We start from the raw sequence: 16697 nt of genomic DNA, 5'->3' as shown, positions 1-16697 counted from the left end.
TATTACGTTATTCCAATGCACAACTTCAGCACAAACTAGGTTTTCTACACTTTAATTTCCTTGCATAGATCTTCAATGTAACTGGCAAATGTGTAAGCTTGCTATGCAGAAAATTACAACTAGACTATGACCCAATATCTTCAATAGCTTACAGTTACTTCATTTTTTGGGAACGCTGATTTCTTTAAATGAAGTAGTGACTGCTGGTCTCCTTGCGATCACACACCTTGCCGGCTGCTCTTAAGTCAACAACACATCCATTAGGGCAACCAACCAACCAACAAGTGACAGTCGCTGCAACGCAAATGGTTTCACGAAACGAAGGCACCAAAACCACTTACGCCTGCGATGGCTAGCGTTGTTCGAGATGGTCTTGAGGAAATACTCTGTCCGAGAAAACAGGTACCAAAGCAATGCCATGAGCAGCGCCCGGAGTTGACACCAGGCAGGTGCACCACAAACTCGCGACCGTCTTACAAGGTAGACCGGCCGCGCCGCTGCTGGCCGAGCCCGCGTGTTTTGCTCCTTCGTCCCCTGAAGCACGTCCCAGCACCTCGTAGCGAGTCCGACGACCAACTCCCCGACCGCAAATACCTCCCGCCAGGTCACAACGTGGGCAAAGATCGTAGTACAACCGGATAATCGACAGTAGTGCCAAAGAGCTGGTGTGATAGAAAAGACGCACCACGGCTCAGTTTCTTTTCTCCATTCGTTTTTATTCCCATTGTCTTCTCCTTCATGGTCTGAATGGCTTCCTCAATGAACATGTTAAATAAATGTCTAGGTAGGGAACATCCTTGTGTAGCTCCTCTTCTAATCCTGACCTCTTCCTCTGCCTTATCTTTGTGCTTTGGTTCCGATACAGTTGATTAATTGTTCTTCTGTCCTTTCATTCACGTTCTACATTTTCCGTAGGTCTGAAGAGGAGCTCCCAGTTCACATTTTCAAAAGAATTTTCTAAGGCAATGAAGGTATGATAAGCTCTTTTATTCATTTTCTTTCTTCTCTCCAGTATCATGCGCAAGAACAAAATTGCTTCTCTCGTTGCTTTGCCTGGTCTTCTCAAATACACTTATGTACTTTTCCTTTTATTCTTGTCTATATTAACGAGTACTAGCATCGCCTGTGGTCGAAATTCGACCAACTGAGTCAATGGACCTGATCTGTGATTTTAAAAAATGTCATACATCTTAAAGTGATACAATCCACGTAACACCGAAATTTTAGCCTCAAAACTGACACATAGCAAATGCTGCATTGTGGCCACGAGTAGTCTTAAAATAATTCCTTGCTTTCTCTTTAAGTCTTCTGTTATCTGAAGTGAGTCCTTGATGCAGCGCGTTGAAAAATAAATTTTATGTTAACGGCGGCAAATTAACTTATAACAAAACAACATGAATGTCGTTTTATCGTGTAAAGCAACCTAAAATGTGAAATGTCTTGCACTACAAAATCTGGACTGTACATTCGTCAAACCGCTATTAAAACTCACAAAATTATTTGGAATTAAGTTCAGTGCACAATTAAATATGTCTTTCAAAACAACAGTAGGATTATCTTACCAATGTCCACATTATTTCTATTACTTTGTCTACGCAAAAATTGTGTCTCTGTAGCTCTTCGGCTTTCAGTTCGAGCCTTTAGTGTTCTTCCAGGAGGAGTCTAAAATGGATATAGTTTCCGTAAGATAAGAAAAGTCGTAACTATTCAAAAGGAAGGAATTGAACATTAGGAACGTTTCACATTTTGTGATGGCGGCGACAAACGAACACAGTTAGTTCTCTTTACTCTTAGACAAAAGAAAGGGAAAAAATTGGCCAGGCCCAAGTACACCTCGCGCCGTGAGGTTCCATACAAACTTAATTATGTATATAGTCAGTTTATCCATTCCGGGAATCGGTGATATTGACGATTTTTGCCCTGTTATTGACATTGATACTGGCAGGCTATCCGACTCCATGGATTGCAAGAATTTTGAGAATGTTTTAATTTCAAGTTTGAAGTCGGATAACAAATGACAAAAGAAGTAATTTTTTCGTGTGATAAAATTACAAAAGTAGCGATTTCGGATTTATCCGTTTACTTTCACTGTGAAACCTTGCTCCTTGACAAATTTCATGATTCTTTGTCAACTGGAAGTACCCTATAGGTTTTGATGAGTGAGTTTTCGAGTGTCAAAGTATGTGGCACGAATCCTAATATCTTTTGATTGAATTTACTTAATAGCTTACAATTTTTGCATCCCCAAGGGACCATAGACCTTAATATGTAATATAAATTTGAACTTGATATGCCTACTCGGTGAGCAAAAGGGTTCTTAACAGTCAAACGGACAGACAGACAACAAAGCGATCGTATAATGATTCCGTTTTAAGTTACTGAGACACGGAACCTGGAAAACGACGCTAAAAAATGATTGTTGCTCCCGACGACGTTGTCATGAAATTTCATATTTCACTGCTGACAACATTAACGATGTGGCAGTTAAGGCGTTGTAGCTGCCAGTTCTGCGTGTGTTACTGCAAATGTACTGTCTGCAACACTTAAAAATGATTTCACGAAACGTTGTTACTTCCCTGTGTCATTTCTACGATAGTGATTGCTCGGTAGGCATGGTAGAAGTTGGTAGCAATGTGAGAGACAGAGAAAAACTTTTTATCATGTACGTATTACTTCTTTTTACCTCTCTTAATGTCCATGTATACACACGATTTTTTATGCACAACTGTGGCTTAAGTACCTTTGGATTATACAAGTTTCATTAGCCTCCTTGTATAATTAACTTTAAAAATTGGTACTTCGATTTGCGATGTTCACGTACTAATAGTACGATCATTCAATTAAAAACGATGCTTTATCATTATAAATGTCGACATTCCTCTTCCTTTTTCTACGCAGAAATTGTGTCTGTTTAGCTCTGCGTCTATCGCTCCGACCTGTGAGCGTTCTCCTTCTGGTCATAGCCCTAAAACATGGTTTCCGTATAACAAGGGAAGTTGGAAGTTATAGTTACTCGAAAAGCAGAAATTAAAAATTAGGAACTTACTTCAAATTTTCTGGTAACAGCTACCAATGACCCAAAGTTACGCTTACAGAAAAATGAGCCAAATAACGACGCCAATATACAACGATATTTACATTTTGATTTCTGCTGTTGACATCATCATCGACCTAGCAGTTGTCGCATTGTAGCTGCCCTCTAAGTGTAAGTTACACAAGTAAACATGAACGGCCGTAGAATGCGATTCCACGAAACGTTGTTACTTACGTGTATCATTTCTAAGATAGCAGCTGATCTGTACGTAGCGCAGAAGTCGACAGCACTTCAATTGTCGATGTTCACATATTGGAGATTTTACCGCATGATAGAGAAGATACCATCAGTTATGAATATGAAAGCATCTACTTCCTTTTACCACTCTTGCGACTACGAACACACAGGGTTTTTTCTTTACGCACACCTGTGGCAAAGTGCTTTTCCAACTATGTAAGTGTCATTGGCCTCCTTGTATAATTAATATCGAAAATCGGCACTTCAATTTTCGTGTTCACATATTAATATTATGATTTTACGGGCGTATGATAACAATGATAGTGTTCTATAATTGGCAAGTCAACTGCCCTACCTACTTTGTGTATGGTAATGGTTCTCCATTGTGTTAATTCTTCTGGTATTATTTCCCTTTCGTAGCAGTTATTTACTACACTGTATCAGTGCTCTTTTCTATTGTTACCTAATTTTTTCAGCAATTCTGCAGGAATGTCGTCAATACCGTTTGATTTTACTTATTTGATACTCTAAAGACATGTTCAAATTCACTTGTCATGATTGGCGTACCCTGCATTTCTCTTTTATTGGTGTCTTCAGTTAGCTTATTTCCGTTCTTGAAGCTCTTATTACCCGTCATACTATTCTTCTTTGTATTCTTCCAAGGAGAACATATCTCATCATTGTCTACAAGTTATATTCTCTCTTTGTTTTTACCTACTACAGATATTGTTCTCGGTATGTATCTAAAGGCTCTCGTTTTCGTCTAGACTTGTTCCTTTTTTCCCTTCTCCCGATCGTCTTCTATCTCGTCAGCATACTTTCGGTCGATTTCTTTCCTTCTTCTGTGCATTTTTTTGTGATGTGATTTTTAATTCTTTTGTGGACATCTCATTGTTTTCCTTCCTGAGCCTTTCACTTTTCTAAATTAAGTTTGTTATTTCTCTTGTCATTCAAGGTTCCCTGCGTTCCTCTTGAACTTATCCCGCTGCACTGGCTCATCACGTCTGTTAGGTATTTTATTGGTTATTTTTCAAAAGCCATCTTTATTCCTTCTTCTTTGAATCCTTCGACTCTCCATTTGTTTTCGACAGATGTCTTGGCTCCTCTAAATCTAACTTTGACTTTTGGTAACAAAGATGTCTGGTCACTAGCATCGACTAGATCTGGATAGCTGTGACATCGTTTCATCTGATTCCTGCACCTTTGAGTTATCAGTCTTCTGACTGGATTGATGCGGCCCACCGCGAATTGCTATTCTGAGCCAACCATCTCAGAGCAAACTTGCAACCTACGTCCTCTATTATTTGCTGGATGTATTCCAATATCTGTTTTCCGCTACAGTTTTTATCCTCTAAGACTCCTTCTAGTACCATGGCAGTTATTTCACGATGTCTTAACGGGTGTCCTACGATCCTGTTCCTTCTTCTTGTCAGTGTTTTCCCTATATTACATTCATCGTCGATTCTATGGAGAACTCCCTTATTCCTTTACCTTGTCAACCCAATAATTTTCAACATTCTTCTGTAGCACCACATCTGAAATGCTTCGATTCTCCTCTTTTCCGGATTTCCCACAGTCTGTGTTTCACTACCATACAATGCTGGGCTCCAAAAGTACATTGTCAGACATTTCTTGCTCAGACTAGGGCCAGCTTTTGATACCAGTAGACTTCTACTGTCCAGGAATGCCTTTTTGGCAGTGCTAGCCTGCTTTTCTATGTCTGCCTAGGCAGCAGAATTCCTTGACTTCGTCTACTTCGTGATCCCCAATTCTAATGTTAAGTTTCTCGCTGTTCTCTCTTCCGTTACCTCTCATTACTTTCGTCATCCCGCTCTAGTACCATGAAATTTATTCCATGATGTCTTAACTGGTGTCCTACGATCCTCAGTCCATATTCTATACTTGTTAGACTCTTCATTCCATTCAGCAGATTCTGTAATTCTTCTTTACATTCACTCAGGATACCAATGTCATCAGACAATCTTATCATTCATATACTTTCACCTAGAATTTTAATTCCATTCTTTAACCTGTCTTTTATTTCTGTCATTGCTTCTTCGACGTATAGACTGATTAGTAGGGGCGCAAGACTACATTCTTACCTTACAACCTTTTTTAACCCGAACGGTTCGTTCTTGGTCGTCCACTCTTATTATTCCCCCTTGTCTCTTGTACGTATTGTATTTCACCAGTCCCTATTTACAGCTTACCCCTATTTTACTCGGCATTTCGAACATTTTGCACCATTTTACATTGTCGAACGCTTTTTCCAGTCCGACAAATCCTATGAACGTGTCTTGATTTTTCTTTAGTCTTGCCTCTGTTATCAACAGCGACGTCAGAATTGCCTTTCTAGTGTCTTTATCTTTCCTAAAGCCAAACCGATTGCCATCTAACACATCCTCAATTTTCTTTTTCATTTTTCTATATATTATTCTTGTCAGTATCTTGGATACATGAGATTTTTGCACTTGTCGGCTCTTGTAATCTTAGAAATTATGTGGAGGATGTTTTTACGAAAGTTAGAAGATATATGGCGAGACTCATACATTCCACACACCAACGTAAATAGTCGTTTTGTTGCCACTTCCCCCAATGATTTTAGATATTCTAATTGAATGTTATCTATCCCTACTTCCTTATTTGATTTTATGTCACCAAGTCGCTTTTAAATTCTGAATCTAATACTGGATCCCCTATCTCATCTACAGCGACTCCAGTTCCTTCTTCTATAACATCAGACAAATCTTCTCCCTCATAGAGGCCTTCAATGTATTCTTTCCACCTATCCGCTCTCTCCTCTGCATTTAACAGTGGAATTCCTTAGCATTCTTAATGTTACCACCCTTGCTTTTAATTTCACCGAACGTTGTTTTGACTTTCGTATATGCTGGGTCAGTCCTTCTGACTATCATTTCTTTTTCGATTTCTACACATTTTCATACGGCCGTTTCGCGTTAGCTTCCCTGCACTTCCTATTTACTTCTTTCCTAAGTGTTTTGTGTTTCTGTTTTCCTGTATTTCCCTGAACACTTCCTTCTTTCATCGATCAACTGAAGTATTTCTTCTGATGCCCACGGTTTCTTCACTGTTACCTTTTTTGCACCCGTGCTTTTCTTACTACTTTCTGTTACGGTCCGTTTTAGAGATGTTCATTACTGTTCAACTCAACTGCCTAATGAGCTATTCTTTGTTGCAGTATCCATAGCCTATGAAAACTTCAATCGTATCTCTTCAGTAATTATTGCTTGCGTATCCCACGTCTTTGCTCATTGATACTTCCTGACTAATCTCATAAATTTCAGCCTACTCTTCACCACTACTACATTGTGAGCTGAGTCTGTATCTCCTCCTCGGTACGACTTACAATCCAGTATCTGATATCTGAATCTCCTCCTGACCACGATGTAATCTACCAGAAATCTACCCGATCTCCCAGCCACTTCCAAGTATACCTCCTTCTCTTGTGATTCATGGACATGGTATTCGCTGTTACCAGCGAAAATTTATTGCAGAATTCAATTATTCTTTCCCCTCTCTCAGTCCTAGTACCAAGCCCAATTCCCTCATCGTAACCCTGTCTCCTACGCCTTCCCCTACTACCTAATTCCAATCCCCCGTGACTATTACATTTTCATCTCCCTTTACGTACCGAATTACCCGTTCAGTATCCTCATGTACTTTCTCTATCTCTTTATCATCGGCTTTTGCCGTCGGCATGTTTACCTGAACTATCGTTGTCGGCGTTGGTCTGCTGTCAATTCTGACGAGAACTACCCTATCACTGATCAGTTTGCTGTAACTCACTCTGTGGCCTACCTTCCTATTCGGAACTAATCCTACTCCCATTATACGATATCTGCTGCTGTTGATATTACCATATACTCGTCTGACCAGAAATCCTTGTCGTCTTTCCATTTCACTTCACTGACCGGCTGGTCTCGGCGGAGGTTCGAGTCCTCCCTCAGGCATGGGTGTGTGTGTGTTTGTCCTTAGGATAATTTATGTTAAGTAGTGTGTAACATTGGGGACTGATGACCTTAGCAGTTAAGTCCCATAAGATTTCACACACATTTGAACATTTTGAACTTCACAGACGCCCACTATATCTAGAGTGGGCCTTCGCATTTCCCTTTTCAGATTTTCTAGCTTCCCTACCGCGTTGAAGCTTTTGATTTTCCACGCCCCGACTCGTAGAACATTATCCTTTGGTTGTTTGTTCAATATTTTTCTCATGGTCACCTCCCCCTTGTCAGTCCCCTCCCGGAGATTCGGATGGGCGACTAGTTCAGAATCTTTTGCCAATGAAGAGATCATCATGAAACTTTTTCAATTACAGCCCACATGTTCTGTGGATACATATTATGTGTCTTTAATGTTGTGGTCTCCATTGCCTTTTGCATCCCCATGCCGTTGATCATTGTTGATTCTTCCTCCTTTACGGGCAGTTTCCCACCCCAAGGGCAAGAGAGTGCCCTGAACCTCTCTCCATCCCTCCACCCCCTTTGAGAAGGCCGTTGGCAGACGGGGGATGATTTCTTACGCAGGAAGTCTTCGGCTGCCATTGCTGATGATTTTTATTCAGAATTTAGGCACTGGCGGGATTCGAAACCGGGGCCGAGGACGTTTGGATTACTAATCAATGACACTACCCCTAGACCGCGTGTCAATTGGCATTTATTTTACTTGAAATCGTCTTTTGTCTGGCGCCTCCAACGTGTACCTTATTTTAAGAGGAATTTAAGATTACGTGTTTGTAATAACCATATCGTTTTGATTGCAAAAAATTACAAAATTTTCATCTCTTTGATGTGTTTCCTCCAAGCCAAAACTTCCTTCTGTCTCATTGCCTGTATAGGATGAATTATTGCATTAGAGTCACGTATTATTGCGGCATTATCTTTTCTTTAATCAGTTTTAATAGTTCTTCAATATCTTCATGCGCAGTCTCCGCTTCTTTCAAGTTATGAGCCGATGTTAGTAAGTATATTTGAATTATTACCGAGTCCACAGGTGAACCATTTCTTTTTACGATCATTAACTGGTCGCTGAAATGGTTAATACTGCAGACATTATTTGACTATTTTACTCTTATTATAACTGGCGCTCCATGCTTTTCCTCGCCACCTCTTTAAATTACTCTAAACTCGCCGCTGCAAACATCTGTAATTCCTTCCCATCTTGTTTGACATAGATCTTGTGTATCTAACTCATTCTTCCTCATATAGTCTTTCATTTCAAACAGTTTTCCCCCTTTCAAGGGCGTTCTTGAACTCCATGTCCCCATTTTCAACGCGATTTTAAAGGTACTTCGTTCGATGATCACGCGAGAAGCCTCTTTACCTCTCCTGCCAGATGTCGGGTTCCGAGACCCATGAGCAGCAGTTAATTCGTGATTAATGTCAAATTCCTTGGTTGCATTCTACTCGGAATGTCATTAAGATGTTTAGTGGAGTGGTTTTTCGTTGCGTTCTCTATTCTATGCCGTTGACCAAGATGCGTTGGTTCGTCCGCCCGCAAGGACGATTTCTCACCCCATGGACAAAAGAGTGCCCTGACCTCAGATCGTTCATCCACTATCAGAGAAAACTGTGGTGACATGGGAGGGGGGAGGAGGGGTGCACTTATACCTGCGGCTACTCGGTCCTCGATTTGTCATCTTTAAGGACACATAGAGGTTTTTTTTTTGGTCATCAGTCTACTGACTGGTTTGATGCGGCCCGCCACGAATTCCTTTCCTGTGCTAACCTCTTCATCTCAGAGTAGCACTTGCAACCTACGTCCTCAATTATTTGCTTGACGTATTCCAATCTCTGTCTTCCTCTACAGTTTTTGGCCTCTACAGCTCCCTCTAGTACCATAGAAGTCATTCCCTCATGTCTTAGCAGATGTCCTATCATCCTGTCCCTTCTCCTTATCAGTGTTTTCCACATATTCCTTTCCTCTCCGATTCTGCGTAGAACCTCCTCATTCCTTACCTTATCAGTCCACCTAATTTTCAACATTCGTCTATAGCACCACACCTCAAATGCTTCGATTCTCTTCTGTTCCGGTTTTCCCACAGTCCATGTTTCAGTACCATACAATGCTGTACTCCAGACGTACATCCTCAGAAATTTCTTCCTCAAATTAAGGCCGGTATTTGATATTAGTAGACTTCTCTTGGCCAGAAATGCCTTTTTTGCCATAGCGAGTCTTCTTTTGATGTCCTCCTTGCTCCGTCCGTCATTGGTTATTTTACTGCCTAGGTAGCAGAATTCCTTAACTTCATTGACTTCGTGACCATCAATCCTGATGTTAAGTTTCTCGCTGTTCTCATTTCTACTACTTCTCATTACCTTCGTCTTTCTCCGATTTACTCTCAAACCATACTGTGTACTCATTAGACTATTCATTCCGTTCAGCAGATCATTTAATTCTTCTTCACTTTCACTCAGGATAGCAATGTCATCAGCGAATCGTATCATTGATAGCCCTTCACCTTGTGTTTTAATTCCATTCCTGAACCTTTCTTTTATTTCCATCATTGCTTCCTCGATGTACAGATTGAAGAGTAGGGGCGAAAGGCTACAGCCTCGTCTTACACCCTTCTTAATACGAGCACTTCGTTCTTGATCGCCCACTCTTATTATTCCCTCTTGGTTGTTGTACATATTGTATATGACCCGTCTCTCCCTATAGCTTACCCCTACTTTTTTCAGAATCTCGAACAGCTTGCACCATTTTATATTGTCGAACGCTTTTTCCAGGTCGACAAATCCTATGAAAGTGTCTTGATTTTTCTTTAGCCTTGCTTCCATTATTAGCTGTAACGTCAGCATTGCCTCTCTCGTCCCTTTACTTTTCCTAAAGCCAAACTAATAGTCACCTAGCGCATTTTCAATTTTCTTTTCCATTCTTCTGTACATTATTCTTGTAAGCAGCTTCGATGCATGAGCTGTTAAGCTGATTGTGCGATAATTCTCGCACTTGTCAGCTCTTGCCGTCTTCGGAATTGTGTGGATGATGCTTTTCCGAAAGTCAGATGGTATATCGCCAGGCTCATATATTCTACACACCAACGTGAATAGTCGTTTTGTTGTCACTTCCCCCAATGATTTTAGAAATTCTGATGGAATGTTATCTATCCCTTCTGCCTTATTTGACCGTAAGTCCTCCAAAGCTCTTTTAAATTCCGATTCTAATACTGGATCCCCTATCTCTTCTAAGTTGACTCCTGTTTCTTCTTCCATCACATCAGACAAATCTTCACCCTCATAGAGGCTTTCAATGTATTCTTTCCACCTATCTGCTCTCTCCTCTGCATTTAACAGTGAAATTCCCGTTGCACTCTTAATGTTACCACCGTTGCTTTTAATGTCACCAAAGGTTGTTTTGACTTTCCTGTATGCTGAGTCTGTCCTTCCGACAATCATATCTTTTTCGATGTCTTCAAATTTTTCCTGCAGCCATTTCGTCTTAGCTTCCCTGCACTTCCTGTTTATTTCATTCCTCAGCGACTTGTATTTCTGTATTCCTGATTTTCCCGGAACATGTTTGTACTTCCTCCTTTCATCAATCAACTGAAGTATTTCTTCTGTTTCCCATGGTTTCTTCGCAGCTACCTTCTTTGTACCTATGTTTTCCTTCCCAGCTTCGGTGATGGCCCTTTTTTAGAGATGTCCATTCCTCTTCAACTGTACTGCCTACTGCGCTATTCCTTATTGCTGTATCTATAGCGTTAGAGAACTTCAAACGTATCTTGTCATTCCTTAGTACTTCCGTATCCCACTTCTTTGCGTATTGATTCTTCCTGACTAATGGTCTAGAACTTCAGCCTACTCTTCATCACTACTATATTGTGATCTGAGTCTATATCTGCTCCTGGGTACGCCTTACAATCCAGTATCTGATTTCGGAATCTCTGTCTGACCATGATGTAATCTAATTGAAATCTTCCCGTATCTCCCGGCCTTTTCCAGGTATACCTTCTCCTCTTGTGATTCTTGAACAGGGTATTCGCTATTACTAGCTGAATCTTGTTACAGAACTCAATTAGTCTTTCTCCTCTTTCATTCCTCGTCCCAAGCCCATATTTTTCTGTAACCTTTTCTTCTACTCCTTCCCCTACAACTGCATTCCAGTCGCCCATGACTATTAGATTTTCGTCCCCCTTTACATACTGCATTACCCTTTCAATATCCTCATACACTTTCTCTATCTGTTCATCTTCAGCTTGCGACGTCGGCATGTATACCTGAACTACCTTTGTCGGTGTTGGTCTGCTGTCAATTCTGATTAGAACAGCCCGGTCACTGAACTGTTCACAGTAACACACCCTCTGCCCTGCCTTCCTATTCATAACGAATCCTACACCTATTATACCATTTTCTGCTGCTGTTGATATTACCCGATACTCATCTGACCAGAAATCCTTGTCTTCCATCCACTTCACTTCACTGACCCCTACTATATCAAGATTGAGCCTTTGCATTTCCCTTTTCAGATTTTCTAGTTTCTCTACCACGTTCAAGCTTCTGACATTCCACGCCCCGACTCGTAGAACGTTATCCTCTCGTTGATTATTCAATCTTTTTCTCATGGTAACCTCCCCCTTGGCAGCCCCCTCCCGGAGATCCGAATGGGCGACTATTCCGGAATCTTTTGCCAATGGAGAGATCATCATGACACTTCTTCAATTACAGGCCACATGTCCTGTGGATACACGTTACGTGTCTTTAATGCAGTGGTTTCCATTGCCTTCTGCATCCTCATGTCGTTGATCATTGTTGATTCTTCCGCCTTTAGGGGCAATTTCCCACCCCTAGGACAAGAGAGTGCCCGGAACCTCTATCCGCTCCTCCGCCCTCTTTGACAAGGCCGTTGGCAGAATGAGGCTGACTTCTTATGCCGGAAGTCTTCGGCCGCCAATGCTGATTATTTATCAAAATTTAGGCAGTGGCAGGGATCGAACCCGGGACCGAAGACGTTTTGATTATGAATTAAAGACGCTACCCCTTTTTTTTGATCGTTGTGTTTGGTCGTTGCGGACGTCGCAAGACATCCTGTTCAAGTTCGGTGGTTGATCATTCCACTCAGTTTTTTTATTACAGAGGCCAACCGGCTCTCTGACCGAACACGCTGAGCTACCGTGCCGGCGCCCCTAGACCACGGGTTACCGTTGGTGAATTCTAAACCACATAAACAATGGTATTACTGCTTAGTGTGTTTATATATCAGCCTGTATAAGGTTATCACTAGAAGTAACCTGTGTTTGATATGAACAAACTGACAGTGAACGCTTGTTTGCTAAGTATGCCATATGAATAATCTGTGTCTTTATATGAACATAAAGCAACAGACAACGACCGAGATTATAAATTGCAGACTTTTCATACATAAATTTAAGGTCGTGTACCTGCCCTCTGGGAATTGGGTAGCAATATATTGACCTCAACTGAAGATATATTTCATAATATTTATCAATTACCAAAATCCACCGTGAAGTTGCAGTGTGTAATCGACTCTTATTTTAAGTAGAGTTGTGCTACCCCCTCCCCTTCTTAATCTGTCAATACGCCTGCTCTACTCCACTGTGATTCTGAAGACAAGCTCAAGTATGAGATGAATTCGAGGCTTTAGGCACGGTCAGGGCAGGGAGTAGGGTAATGATCGCTCGTTTTCCAGTCACACAGCTGGGAACGCGGTTTCACCGTCTCAGACCAACCTGTTCATGTTGTATATTAATGGCCTTACACACAGTAATAATGTTAACCTCACACTTCTGGCAGATGGTATCTTTATTTATACTAATAATAATGTCATGCCTGTCCGTTTGTCTTTGAACACGCTAATTTCATAACTACTAGACGGAATTTTGTGGGGTTTTCACTGGAAACTTCAGCCGAGCTTGGGGCAACTTATAGGCTTTATTTCATCAACACCGGATCACATAAAAATGGTATCCATACAAACGAGGGACGTTCATAGGTAATGCAACACATTTTATTTCTGAAAGGGGGTTTGTTTTATTCAGGATTCCAGTACACGATATTATTCCCCACGCTTTTGTCTACAGAACCCTATTTTTCAATATAATCTCCAGTCAATGCGACGGCCTTATGCCACCTTAGCGGGAGAGCCTGTATGCCCATTTGGTACCACTCTTCTGGTCAATGTCGCAGCCAACGTCTTGCTGCCTCAGTAACCAGTCATCCACATACTGCTTCCCGTGGAATGCGTTCTTCATTGAGCAAAACAGATGGAAGTGGGAAGGTACGAGATCCGGGCTGTAGGATGGATGAGGTAGAAAAGTTCAATGAAGTTTTGTGAGTACCTCTCGGGAGTGCTGACTTGTGCGAGGAATTAGAAATATATATTAATACCTTCAGCTGCTGACGGGCGTTGATATATATGTGAACGGGGACAGGTGAATATGTGTGTCCCGACCGGAACTCGAATCCGGGATCTCCTGCTTACATGGCAGACGCTCTATCCTTTTTTTTTCCATTTTGTTCGATATAGTTCGTTGCGTTTGCTCTGGGCGTCACAAAGCATTTATTCAAGTTGATGGTTGATTCCTTCACTCAGTTTTTTTTAAAATTATTATTATTACAGAGAGCTACCGTGCCGGCTGCGACTGCAGGGACTATCTCGCGCACGCCTCCCGCGAGACCCACATTCTCACTGTATATGTCCACACACTACATTCGTAGTGTCCCTACTCAACACACTCATTACTCGTGGAAGACATTCTTACCAAGTCCCGTAACAGTTCGGGTAATATATGTGCATCCGCACAGAAGAGGAAGGTCACAGCCGGTATTGCCTTAACTATATACTTTTATGGTTCAAATGGCTCTGAGCACTATGGTACTTAACTTCTGAGGTAATCAGTCCCCTTATAACTACTTAAACCTAACTAACCTAAGGGCATCACACACGTCCATGCCCGAGGCAGGATATGAACCTGCGACCGTAGCGGTTGCGCGGTTCCAGACTGTAGCGCCTAGAACCGCTCGGCCACTCCGGCCGGCATACTTTTATGGATATGTGTGAGGAATTGTGTTGTCACGGAGAAGGAGAAAATCGTTTGCATTTTTGTGCCGACGAACACGCAGATGTCGTTTCTTCTGTTTTCTCAGGAAGGCAGCGGGCACACACCTTTGCGTACCCCTAATGGTGGACGACTCTGTCAGGACTACCGACAGATTCTGCCAAAATAAAACCAGTGACAGATCTCTGCTTGGAACGCAGCCCCATTTCAGACACTTTGAAGGCTAGTATAGCGTTGCCACACACCGGAACTTCATGAAACTGTAGGGACTGAAGTGGGAATATTCCACAACAAATTCCGCAATTTTTCAACCGAAATTTTCTGAGAAAACAATGTTGCATTACTTATTGAACGCCCCTCGTGCTATAAAAATGCATGTGTGTATGTATGTTCCACATCTCCTCCGAAATCACTTGACCGCTTTCAGCTACATTAGGTACACATATTACTTACCGTCTGCAAAGAACCGCTGTTGGGATAAGAACCACCTATCTGTCAAAGGGGTGGGGTTGGGGTGGGGGTGGAAACGAAGCGTAGGCTACAACACGCGAATACTCAAATTTTATTCATCCAGTATTTAAAGACAAGAGCACTTAGTGGCTTGCAACAAACATTACACATAGTTTCAAACCTTTATGAAATTTTTTATCGCTTACAATGTCCACAAAATGATGAATGAAAGGAAAAAAAGTTTATCAGTTATTAAATTTTCACTGTTCATACAGTAGAACTGTCGCATAGGGCATGACTTCATGACGGCTACTACTAAATCTATTTGCAACACATTTAGCAGACTGTATCCACATATGCCGCTGAATGTGTGGTGTCACCGCCGGACACCACACTTGCTAGGTGGTAGCCTTTAAATCGGCCGCGGTCCGTTAGTATAAGTCGGACCCGCATGTCGCCACTATCAGTGATTGCAGACCGAGCGCCGCCACACGGCAGGTCTAGAGAGACTTCCTAGCACTCGCCCCAGTTGTACAGCCGACTTTGCTAGCGATGGTTCACTGACAAAATACGCTCTCATTTGCCGAGACGATAGTTAGCATAGCCTTCAGCTACGTCATTTGCTACGACCTAGCAAGGTGGCATTATCATTTGCTATTTATCTTGTGATGCATGTACCGTCAGACCGATGTTCACTAATTATGGATTAAAGTTAAGTATTCAAGAAGCTACGTACTTTACTTGCTAGTCTCAATTACTTTACCTGTTCCAGACCTCACGCCAGCCTGCGTGAGCTTGAAAGCGTGCCTTTCGGCTATCTCATAGTGGCTTGGCTGTCTTGCCAAATCACAACAGAATGTATCTATAAAATTATATCTTTGCATGACAAAGAGTGAAGAGAAGCAGGGAATGAAGAGAGAAAGGGAGACGAGGAGATGGACAGGGAGGGGGGGGGGGGGGGAAGAGGAGTTGGATACAGGATAAGATGGACAAAGAGAGGAGGGAGTAGAAAAGAGACACAGAGAGGGGCGGGAGGAGATAGACAGAATTGGGAGGGGGGGGAATGGAGGAGGTGGACAGAGAGATGGGTGAGGAGGAGACAGATGGAGAGGGGGCAGAGGGACAAAGAGAGGGGGAAGGAAGAAGTGGACCACTAGATTGAAATAAGTACATACCCGAGAGCAACGCCAGGTATTCATCTATTCTATAATGAAGTACTGTCTGAAAAAACTGCACAAATATTAAATCACATCTCGATAATATTTACAAGTGATGCAAGAATTGTCAACTACATTTAAATATTCAGAAATTTACAGTTGTCCATTTCACAAAACTAATAAACATAGTATACTATAGCTAGAGTATCAGTGGGTCACATTTGGAATGTGGCAGTTTGTAGCGACATGAAATGGAATGTCACTTATGCTGCAGACTTCGGTTGTTTGGTAAAATACTAGGGAAATGCATTGTATAGAGACGACAAAACTCTTATTGGACTCATCATAGAATACTGCTCAAGTGTTTGCAACCTGTACCAAATAGGAAAGACAGTCTATAAAGAAGAGCAACGTGAATGCTCACAAGTTTGATTAACCCATGGGATGCTGAAAGAACTAAACTAGCAAATGCCTGACGGTAGGCGGAAACTATCCCATAAAAATATTTTTAGAAAGTTTCTAGAACCAACTTCAAGTGCTGAATTTAGGAGTATAATACAATCTTCTTTATGCATCATTCCCTTACGATTCAAGAAGACACGGTCAGGCGTTTAAGTAACCATTCTTTCCCCACTCCATATGTTATTGGAACGGAAAGAAACACTAATAACTGGTCCAATGACTGTCATGCACCTCACTGTGGTTTGCATGGTATGGATGTAGACTTGAAGCTCGACTGTGGAATAGTTGCGTGAGAAGCAAGTGGGAGGATATATTGCTACAG

The sequence above is a fragment of the Schistocerca serialis genome, chromosome 6, assembly GCF_023864345.2.
Source record: "Schistocerca serialis cubense isolate TAMUIC-IGC-003099 chromosome 6, iqSchSeri2.2, whole genome shotgun sequence".
Classification (NCBI taxonomy): Eukaryota; Metazoa; Arthropoda; class Insecta; order Orthoptera; family Acrididae; genus Schistocerca; species Schistocerca serialis.
Note: the sequence above shows the minus strand (reverse complement) of the source record.